This window comes from Cupressus sempervirens, chromosome 10 (genome assembly GCF_028749045.1).
Source record: "Cupressus sempervirens isolate cs-2001-9-10 chromosome 10, ASM2874904v1, whole genome shotgun sequence".
In the NCBI taxonomy this organism is placed as follows: Eukaryota; Viridiplantae; Streptophyta; class Pinopsida; order Cupressales; family Cupressaceae; genus Cupressus; species Cupressus sempervirens.
Window position 1 is genome coordinate 44,320,424 of NC_143127.1, and position 11,416 is coordinate 44,331,839.

Sequence of the window (11,416 nt, forward strand, 5' to 3'; positions counted from 1 at the left end):
TTAGGATAAAGAAAAGGGACATTCTAATCATAATGAAAATACTCAAGGATGGAGGAAATTAACAAGATAGAGAAAGTTTCCTGCCCGATTCTCCGACTATGAACTATTGTACTCGGAAGAAGCAGAGCAAGAATGTTTTCTTTCAGACCAAGTTGAACCAACAAGCTTCAAAGAAGCATGCAAAGCATCAAATTCCCACAAATGAGAGGCATTGATGCAGGAAGAGATGGATTCTCTGTTGCAAAATAAAACTTGGGATTTGGTTCCTTTGCCACCAAATCATAAAGCACTAAAAAATCGATGGATTTATCGGCTGGAAGATGAAGGCAAAAAATTAGAATCGTTACAAAGCTAGACTAGTTGTTAAAGGTTTCGATCAGCAAAAGGGCATAGATTCCAATGAAATCTTGTCACCCATGGTCAAGATGACTACAATTCGGGCTATTCTTGGTTTAGTTGTTGCTCATGATCTTGAACTTGAATAGTTGGATGTCAAAACGAAATTTCTCCATGGTGATCTGAACGAAAAAATTTACATGATGCAGTCGGAGGGATTCATTAAACATGGTAAAGAAAACTTATATTGCAGATTGAGTAAGAGCTTGTATGGTCTCAATCAAGCTCCAAGGCAGTGGTACCTCAAGTTTGATCAATTCATGACTAAAAATAACTTCATTCAGTGTGAATCAGATCTATGTGTCTACTACAAGAAGTTAGCTTATGGTTCCTTTATTCTTTTATTGCTCTATGTTGATGGCATGCTTGTTGCCGGCTCATTTATGAAGTTCATTTCAGAATTGAAAGAAAAGATGTCAAAAAGGTTTTCCATGAAGGACTTAGGGGCAGCGAAACAGATACTTGGCATGGACATTATCCTTGATAGACACAAGAGGGAAATAAAGCTTTCTCAAGAACACTATGTTCTCAAGGTATTAGAAAGATTTGGCATGGCAGATGCCAAACTAATCAGCACTCCTCTTGTTGATCATTTTAGATTATCTTTAGCTATGTGTCCCAAGACATAAGAAAAACAAAACTACATGAAGAACATCTCATATTCTTTAGCAATGGGTAGTCTTATGTATGCAATGGTTTGCACTTGTCTAGATATCGCCCAAGCAGTGGGGGTTGTTAGTAGATTTATGAGTAATCTGGGTAAACAACATTGGGATGTGGTTAAGTGGATCTTAAGATATCTTAAGGGCACTCCTGATTTTGTATTGTGTTTTGGTGGTAAAGACACTTCACTCAGAGATTATACTAATTCAGATATGGCTGAAAATTTAGATAATAGAAGATCTACTACTGGTTATATATTTACCTTTGCTAGAGCAGTGATTAGTTGGGTATCGAAGTTGCAACAAGTGGTCTCACTTTCTACTACTGAGGCTGAATACATAGCTCTAATTGAAGAAGAAAAAGAGTTGATTTGGTTACAACATCTATTTGATGATTTTGATTGTTCTCAACACAGATCAACCTTGTATTGTGATAGTAAAAGTGTCATTGACTTAGCCAAAAATGCAGTGTTTCATAGTAGGACTAAGCATATTGAGGTACGTTATCATTTCATTTGAAGTAAACTTGAGGAGGGCAAACTTCAGGTCTTGAAGATTAACACCAAGGAGAATCCAGTTGATGCATTCACAAAGGTTGTTCCACGAGAGAAGTTCGAGTTCTGCCAAGCTTCTCTCGGCATTATAAAGAAATAATAGTAGGGGATTTAGGGGAGACTCATACATTACAGCAATTGGACTTCAAGTGGGGGTTTGTTGGGTGTACATATGAAGCCCAATAGTCTTTCATTTATTATTGTTTCCCTCCAATTGTTTGTCTCTTCATTTCTCTTGAGACTCTATATATATGTATTGGAGGTTCATTATTTCATATTGTATTTGAATAGCTGAAGCTATTGCTGTGATGTAAAGTTCAATCTTTAACATTAATAAGAGATCTTCCCTCAGTGTGGACGTAGCCACAATTTGTGGTGAACTGTGATAAAATTGTGTCTTTGTGTTTTCCCTCTTTCTTGATGTTCTATTCTTTCTCAGTTTGCACTTTCAGTGAACTTCACAATTACATGGTGTGGAAGCAACTTAGCCAGGAGATGATATTCGATGGAGGGTTTTATATGAATTTATTTAGCTATCTAAAATTGGAGTAATTAGAACTGTAATGACAACCCCGATGGAAATGTTACCATTCACAGGTTTTAAAGCTTTTTCAAAATTGAAACCAAAATCCAAGCTCACAATTTCAACTAGCTAAATTTCCTTGAACTAATTAAACTACCTAGGCAAAGTCCATTTGCAACAATTTTCCCAAACCGTTGAATGGGTATAAAATGAAGGAGAGCAAATATGCTAGATCTCCCATACGTAGTTATCTTTTATGGAGGATTTTATATGAGTTTTATATATTTGTATCTATCTAAAATAGTGAGAGGGACTAGTAGCTTGCTGACTAACTTAGTCAATATGTAGTCATATCTAAGATCCTCCTTTTCTTAGAAATGTAAAATGGATATTTGACTACCTATAACTAAAGTTTGAAAGGTGACTCATCACACAACTTATTAATATAGCGCACCTAGTGAAATGTGTCCAAAAAATGACTTTTTAAACATTCAACCAAAGCTTAATCTAAAAAGACTTCAACATAAAAAATTATTTATTATTTTTGAAATATGAAGCAGCCAAAACAAGGAGGTTGGCCCTTACAAAACAAACAAACAAACTACCAGCATATTACCATCCACAGAAAGGATCGCCCCCTAACATAGCTTAACACACCAAAAACAACATATGAATAAGTAAAGAAACTAATAGGCATCCTACTAAGATAACCTGTAACCAAATTGCTAAAAAGTAAAGAGTTTTTAAACAAAGGCAACATAGCCTTAAACTTGACCAAGTCCAAATACGAGAAAAACTAGAAACACAAAACCATAAAGTAGCAAGGCACTCACTAGTCTTTCCCTCAGCTTTATATTTGAGGATGATGCTCGCCCGGTCTTCAGCCAAGAACCTAAACAAAAACTTGGCATCCTCCTATTTTAGGTCCTCCTCCTAAGTGTCCTTCAGAAAATGCAGGGTAGCAGTCACTGCATGAGTTTCCTTGATAGTGAACTTTGACAATAGATCGAATCTATCCTCCAAGACCTACACTTTGTCCCTCAGTTCCTTTACCTTCAAATTTAGGGTCTCCATAGTTTCCTCCAGTTTGCCTCCCAACATGTCCTCCTCCCTACCCACGTTGTCAACTTGCAAAATCAGTGAGTCAAAAATAATTTTTCCTATAGGAATCAACCAAGTTAGGGATGACACTGTCGTAGGAGAGGGGGCCTTTTCCACTGTCTCTAGGAATTGATCCTGTGTGAGGTCCACCGTATTCATCTTGAGAGACTCAGAGATGTAAGTCACCTCCTTACCCTCCTTTTCCTCCCCTCTCGAGCCTAACGCAAAAGAATTTGAAACCTCCACCTCCATATCCCTACCATCCTCCTTTCCCCCTATGTAATTTGATGTCTTTTGTTTCATCCATTACATGGGGGGGCGGCTGTGGTGGGGGGCATTTCATCAGAATCTAATTCATCCTCCTCCTGCGAGGCAGTTGTTCTCATTTTCCATTTAGCATTCATTTTTTATAGTCTTCCAAACCTCCTACCCTTTTTGACTTCATCTTCCAAATCCACCAGTTCCTTCTCTTTCCCTTTCTCCAAATTTGCCATTTTACCAAGTGGGGTCTTCTTTCTCTCCTTAAGGGACCGGCTAGGCTAGGGTTGGGGGTGGGGGGTCCTAGGTCCAGTAATTCTCAAAGGGACTTGATGGGGACGAGGGTTATGGATAGCAGGGATATCAACCTCCACAATTCTAGAGGGTAACAGGGCCAAATGAAATGGTATAAGCTGAACATTAAACCCTGGTGAAGGATAGTGTAATTAGCACCTTTTTTCATTTTTTCCTTCACATTTGTAATAATATCAACCAACTCATGCAATAGAAAGAAAGGAATGGAAAGGCTATTACGATGCCTAAAATGATTTAAGAGGGGAAAATGATAATAATAGCATATTCCATACCTCCCTTCAAGAGTTAGATACTTCATCAACACCAGACACACCTTGTTATAGGGCTCTGGAAGCTTTTCCCTTAGAAACCCACCATGGTGGCAAATGGGTTCCTCACCCTCCTAAAAGAAGTGGCTTAGACTAGCCTCATCTGCAACTCTCATCACTTTCTGTCATTTTCCACCCTTAAGCGTAAGGTCTGTTGCCAATGCAATAACTTCCTCAAACACCTACAATGTGATGTCATTCACTGTCACCCTTTTGTCCTCCCAAGAATTCACAAATTGAACTGAACAACTCTCATCATAACCATTCATCGCTTCCATGAATGGGACTAGACCCCCCTCCTTTTATATGTACCAGGTAAGGAGTTTTTGAGCACTATCCTCAATCATCAATAGGTCAATACGTAGCAGGTCGCCCCCATTTTAGTTATTCTTCACAACACTACTCACACTATTCAGAATTCTAGGCCAGGGATGAATTCTGAAATTACAGACACACTTATGCAAAAAAAAAAAAGTTGCACAAAATAAAACTCATAAATGCTTTTAATGTCATGAATACCTGTGTCTTTTCTCAATCTAGTTACCATGTGCCAGCTACCACTGCCCCTTTTCCACTCTATCTCATCATCAACAAAAAATTGATGTTATTTGAAATTCGAATTCTTACTCAGCATCCAGTACAAACTCATAATAAGGGAACTAATAAAAAATACACCCAAATCATACTTTGATTTTCTTTCCCTCTTGAACCTTGTGTCTTTATAATTGGGTGTACCCTTTTCATAAGTTCTCATCATCTATCTATGGTGACCCAACCCCATTAGTCTATTTAGTAGTTAGTTGTCACCATAATCAATAAAACCATTCCACGTAGACCCAATCATGGGTTGTTGTCTTTATTCATCAAAGGTATTACCAAATTTGGTAATGCCCCTATCTCTCTCCAACAACATAAACCATGCATTCTCATCACCACCATCGTGTCTTCCACTGCATTCCACTCCCAATAAATATGTTGCAGATTATAATGCTTTAGGATCGTTAATAAATGCTATGCTTCTTCAATCACCCTTATGATCGCCTAACCCACTTTCATATTGCCCTTCATTGTATCTATGATAACCTTCATGTCTCCTTCAATCATCACATTCTCACATCCCACTCTAATTGTCAGCTTCAAGCCCCAAAGGAGAGCCATAGCCTCTACAACATTGTTAGAAGCCTTCCTAAATTACCCACATAAGCCAATAACATTCTACCATTGTTGTCCCTTACCATACCCCCTCCAGCTGACCTATCCCTTCTTGTAGATCCATCAAAGTTTAGTTTAACCCAACTAACCTTTGGAGGGAACCATCTCGTCCTTGCTCTTGCTAATTGCTTTGAAATATCAACCTATATGAATCCTTCGTCAAGCTTCCATTTCCTGGTGATCCTCTTTTCACCCAATGTAGGGAGAGATGACGACCTCTACCACTTGCAAGTTTGCATCTTATCCACTATCATCTTGAAAATCAATCCAAATATAATCTCTACACTTCTTTTTTCATTTTTGAAGACTCTATTATTTCTCTCCTTCCAAATGCCCCAGTAGACATGGGGGGGGATCACGTTCCACATTTGGAAGAGAAGGGAGTGGTTGAATAGGCTTTGCCAATTCTCAGCAAATTGTTCATTACCCCATGTTGAAAACCCACTCCACCTCCAACTCCTAAAGTAACCTTTCCGAAATATTTTTTGAAAAGCTACAATCCAGGAAGAGGTAGGGAATACTTTCTTCCTCCTCTTCATAGAGATAACATCTATTAGGTATTTTGAAGCCCCTTTTTCTAAGGTTGTCAATTGATAGAATCTTCCCATACATAGTGACCCACCAAAAGATGTTGACTTTTAGAATCAAATGACTAAGCTAGATCTTTTGCCAATAGTTAGGCTCCATACCCTTCTCAAGTATCATCCTATAAGCTGAACTAACATATAATTCCCCTGAGGAAGTTGGCTTCCAAACGAAAGTGTCCTCCTGAACCACCCCTAGTATTTTGTATCTTTTAAGAAGCTCCTCTAGCTCCTCCACCAGACTCTCCCTATTTGGATAACCTAGAGGCCTGCCAACCCCAATATATTCAATCACCTTATTTCCCATCATTTACTGGAGATAGTCCCTTAGCAAACCAAACTTTGAATGGACCAACAGTTTACCAACCAACCAAGTATCCTCCCAGAGTCTCACTTGACTACCCTCACCCACCAGCCATCTCACACCTTCTTTAAGCAAACTTCTATTTCTGATGATATTAACCCAAATCCTGGACCCCACAGGCAAATCATTCTTCTAGAGACCATAGATGTAACTCATATTCCCCAGATACTTAGCTTTGAGAATTTTGTACCAACCATCCTCGTCCTTTGCCAATTTGCATCCTACTTTAGTAAGGAGAGCATTATTCAAGTTAGCAATCTTTCTGATTCCTAAACCACCTTTACTCTTAGGTTTACACACAGTATCCCAATTCACCAAGCTCAAACGGTTCTTTTCCTTCCGCCCCCCAACCACAGGAAGTTTCTTTGGATTCTCTCCAATTTCTCAGTCATAACATTAGTGATATTGAACAAGGAAGGGAATATAAACAGGTATATATTGTAGGGAGAATGTCAGAAGTTAGAACTTCCCCACAATACTCAAGATTATACCCTTCCATCCAATTATCTTTTTTAGCATCTTTTCAAGAATAGTATTCCAAAATTGATTACTTACCTCATTAAAAATCAATGGGAGCCCCAAAAAAGTATCAAGTAGGAAGGTCGTATTACAACCCAAAATATTAAGTACCCTCCTTTGAATATCAGGCTCCATATTGAAGAATATTACCTTGCTTTTATCTAGATTAATCTTTTGGCCAACATTCACAACATAGATCTCCAATACATGTTTCCAAGCTCTAGCTTTAGTAACTAAAGAATATCCACTTAGGAAAGTACCATCCACAAATTGTTGTATAACCTCCACTAGGAGGGAGGTGGTTGGGCTAATACCTTTAATCTCTCCCCTTTTCATCATCTTCAAGAATGCTCTTCCCAACACTTCAGCAACCATGATAAATAGATAGGAAGAAATAGGGCCCCCCTACTTGAGGCCTCTTTCCACATTAAAGTTTCCTCGAGGCAAACCATTCACAAGCACCGAGTAGTTCACAGTCTCAATCATAGTCATGATGATTTTAATAACTTTCTAGCTGAAGCCTATCTTCTCAATGACTTCATACAAGAAGGACTGGTTGATCCTGTAATATGTTATCAAAATATCTAGCTTCAAAGCCATACCTGAATTACCACTCTTATCCATCGAGTGAAGCACCTCATGGGTAGTAATAGCAATATCCAAGATTTGGCGACTCGGGACAAACCGATTCTGAGACTTACCAATGAATTTGTAAAGCAGTGGCTTTAGGTGGTTCACCAAGATCTTAGAAAAGGTCTTATAGATTGTATTGCATAAGCTAATAGGTCTGAAGTTAGTGAGAGCCATCGGGTCCTTAATTTTCGGGACCAGAATGATAAATGTTTTATTAATTCTTTTGAGCATCTTCCCAGTCCTAAAGAAATTGCTCGCAACTCTAACCATATCAACTTTTATTACATCCCAAAAGTTTTGGAAGAATATCAGGCGGAAGCCATTAGGACCTAGAGATTTATAAGCCTTTATGAAGAAAACAGCCCTACGCACTTCTTCCTTTGTGACCTGATGAGAAAGATCAACATTCTCCTTTGCTAATAACACATTAGGAATGGTGTCAATCAGCCACTTTTGGTCCTCCCTATTATAAACCCTATGCTCCTCCTTGTAAGCATTTTGGAAGTAACTACTCATCTAGTTACCAATCTCCTCCATCTTAGTCAATTTATTGTTATGGTCATCCATCATAGAGTTAGTCATATTTCTCCTTGTGTGATTAGAGGCAGACCTATGAAAGAAGTTTGTGTTCCTATCCCCCAACTTCAACCATTGGATTATCAATCTTTGTTTTCAAAACATTTCCTCCCTGTTCATAGTGTCTTTCCACACCCTCCTACAATTTTCCTCTTGAATAATCATATCATCTGAGGCCAAACCATCCCCTGTCACCTTTTGCAGATTCTCCAACTTACCTTGCATCTCCTTCTTGATCTTAAGAATATCACCAAAGTATCTCTTGTTCCAAGGCTTAAAATTCCTTCTTACATTATCCAACTTTATTAAGATCCTAAACATTGCAATACCCTCAATATTTATATTCCACCAATCCTCAATGCATTTTCTAAAATCTAGGGGGGACTAGCACATTGTTTAATATCTAAAAGGCCTTGGGCCCCCCAACAACTCCTCTCTCCAATTGGAAAGGATAGGGGCATGATCTGAGACCATCCTAAGAAGTCCCATTAGGGTGGAAGAAGTTAGCCCAATCCAACCAGACAGAACAAGGATTCTATCAAGTTTGACTTGAATGAGGTCTTCCCCCTTCCTATTATTCGACCAAGTTATCTTGACACCTCTCAACTTCAAATCCATGAAGTCATTTGTATTTATAAAATCAGCCAAATCCTTCATACTATCAGTAAAATCAATCACTCCTCCAACCTTCTCTGAGGGGTACAATGGAGAGTTGAAGCCTCCTATACAAAAGGAGTTCCTAGAATGTGATAAAAAGTTGGTCAGTTCCTCCCAGAGCTGACATCTTCCTTGTCTCGAGTTTGGGGCATACACATTAATGACATTCTAGATCTCCTCATCCTTCTTATGCTCAATAATAAGGTAGTACTTAGAACTATGAATAATCCTGCATTTCCTTACAATAGAGTTCCAAAAGGTGGCCACCCCTCCCGAAGCTCCCTCTACTTCACTATAACAATAATGAGCCCCCGACCAAATATAATCTACAATATTATCCAAATTTGCCAGGGACATTATTATATAAATTGTAACATATATCCAATATAAAGGGACCACTATTTGAATATGATAGAAAATGAATGGAAGTTTGGGGTATGATATATGATGTAAGAGGGGGGAATATGGGACCTATCCTTAACCCAAATTCCCAAAATGAAAGATCCATATTGATTGATCACAAAGAAGTGATCAATGCACAAATGAATCAAACAATGGAGAATATGAAGAAAGGAGGAAATCCTATAATCTATTATAGAAAGTATGTACTTGAAATCTTGAAATGAATAGAAGGAAAATACTAATTTCAAAGTAGGGAAAATCAAGAAAATACTTATTTTTGATGTTTGTGTACAGTTTTAAGAGATTTTGCAAGCTACTCCGGACTGGAAATGCCGAGATAGAGAAAACCCAAAAAAAAATTATGTTTTTGAGGGTAGGTCGACCTTGACCCAGATAGCGGGGCACAATCTTACCCCTTTATTTCTGGCCTTGACTTGCACTATTCCGACGTAAATTATCTTCATGAATATCATAGGTTTGTCTAAAAGGGTATCTAGATCTAAACTTCAATTCATTGTCTTGTACCTACAAGAAAAATGGTTTTTTGTTTGGATGGGGGGTTTGCCTTGGTCAAACCCTAGTTTGGAATCAACCTTGAAATATAATTGAAATTGCAATATGTATAAACAAAGTAAATGGAACCATTCACCCTGCTTATGTTGAAATCCTTGTGGAGGATTCGAATCCTTGAATCCACAAGTATGGATGCTCCAAATGAATGTATAAATGAATGTAGGATGTCTCAAATCAATGGCATTAGATCTTCAACACCAATCTTGAATGGATCTTAGCATAGGAAGAGGGTTGAATGAATGTGAATGGAGAAATCTTCAACAAGAGGGCTCCATAGAGATTGAATCCTTCAATGGCTAGCAATGGATCTCCTTAATGAATTGGATCTTGAATGCTTGAATGCTTGGATACTTGAATTCTCAAATGCGGATGCTCGATCATAGAAAGTTATCTCTAGATCATCTCCTCATGAAAAGTAGATAATAGATAGATCTCAAAATGAGAGAAGAAGGCTTCCTTATATAGTGATCTAGGGCACAAACTTATAGAGAGGCCGACATTGGAGAATTAAATCCCAATTAACCTTATACACTATAAATGGACCTAGATTAAATGCAATTTAAGAGTTTACCATTTCGAAACCCGAAATGACTGACCTAGAAGTGGGAAAATGAAACTTTTCAAAGCCCAATATCTTGAAACCTCTGGAACTTAAAATTTGGACTTGGGGTCAAGGTCGAGGTCGAATCTACCCTAGGTTAGAGTCAAGGTCATCCTTGACCTAGGTCAGAGTTGAGGTTGACCTTGACCCATCAGGTCATCATTGACCAAGAAAGTCAAAGTCTTCAATTTCTCAGAGAAAGTTGTCAGAAAAAAGTTGGAAATAGGGGGAGAAAAGTAGAATAGGGGAGAAACAACCAAATCCATGCAAAGACCTATTCAAGGCACTTGACATGGCCCCAAATCGCTTACTTAGAGGGCTAAACATTCTTATCATGGAAGTTCTTCTATTTTAAGATGATACTTTATTGAACACAAAGCTTTTGACAATCTCACACATTTCATACAAAAATATAAGGCATTTATTAATATTCCCCTTTGATATTTGTGATAAGACATATTAATATGATTTACTCTATGCATATATATTGTCATCTTAATAGTTGTGCACATAAGAATAGGATTTGTACACCAAGATATTAATATTTATTTAAGTGAGCATATTATTTTTTAAGTAGCACACATATAATAGATAGCTATGATATATTTGAAACAAAAAGTTATTTTACTTAATGAATTCATTTATTAATTTTTACTATAACATTTATAAACTCTCATGTGTTCAAGTATGGACTATTTTTTTATCAACATTTGAATTTTTTTAATTTACTTATAGATTAATTAATTAATTACAATATATAATAAAAATGTGTAGTAAAATTGGATAATATATTCATGAGAGGGTGATCCACTATTGGAGCTCAACTGTTGGTCTCATCTTTAAGATTTATAAAGTCTTATAGTAAACAAGTGTCACATGGCGAGTATTTGTTGAGTAATTAATTATAGTTATAATAATAATATAATTATATTTCAATATATAATAAAATTAAAATTATAAAACTCAATGTAATATAGCATATTCATGAAAATAATTATCAATTAATTAATATTCTATAAGTATTGAAAGATATTTTAGAATTAGTGTGGACATTTATTTAATCTATAGATATTTGAACGAGATTTCAGAAATAGCATTGACATTTATTTAATCTATAGAAAAAATTTAATAAAAATACATTAAAACTAATAATAGTATATTTTCTTATGGAAAATACT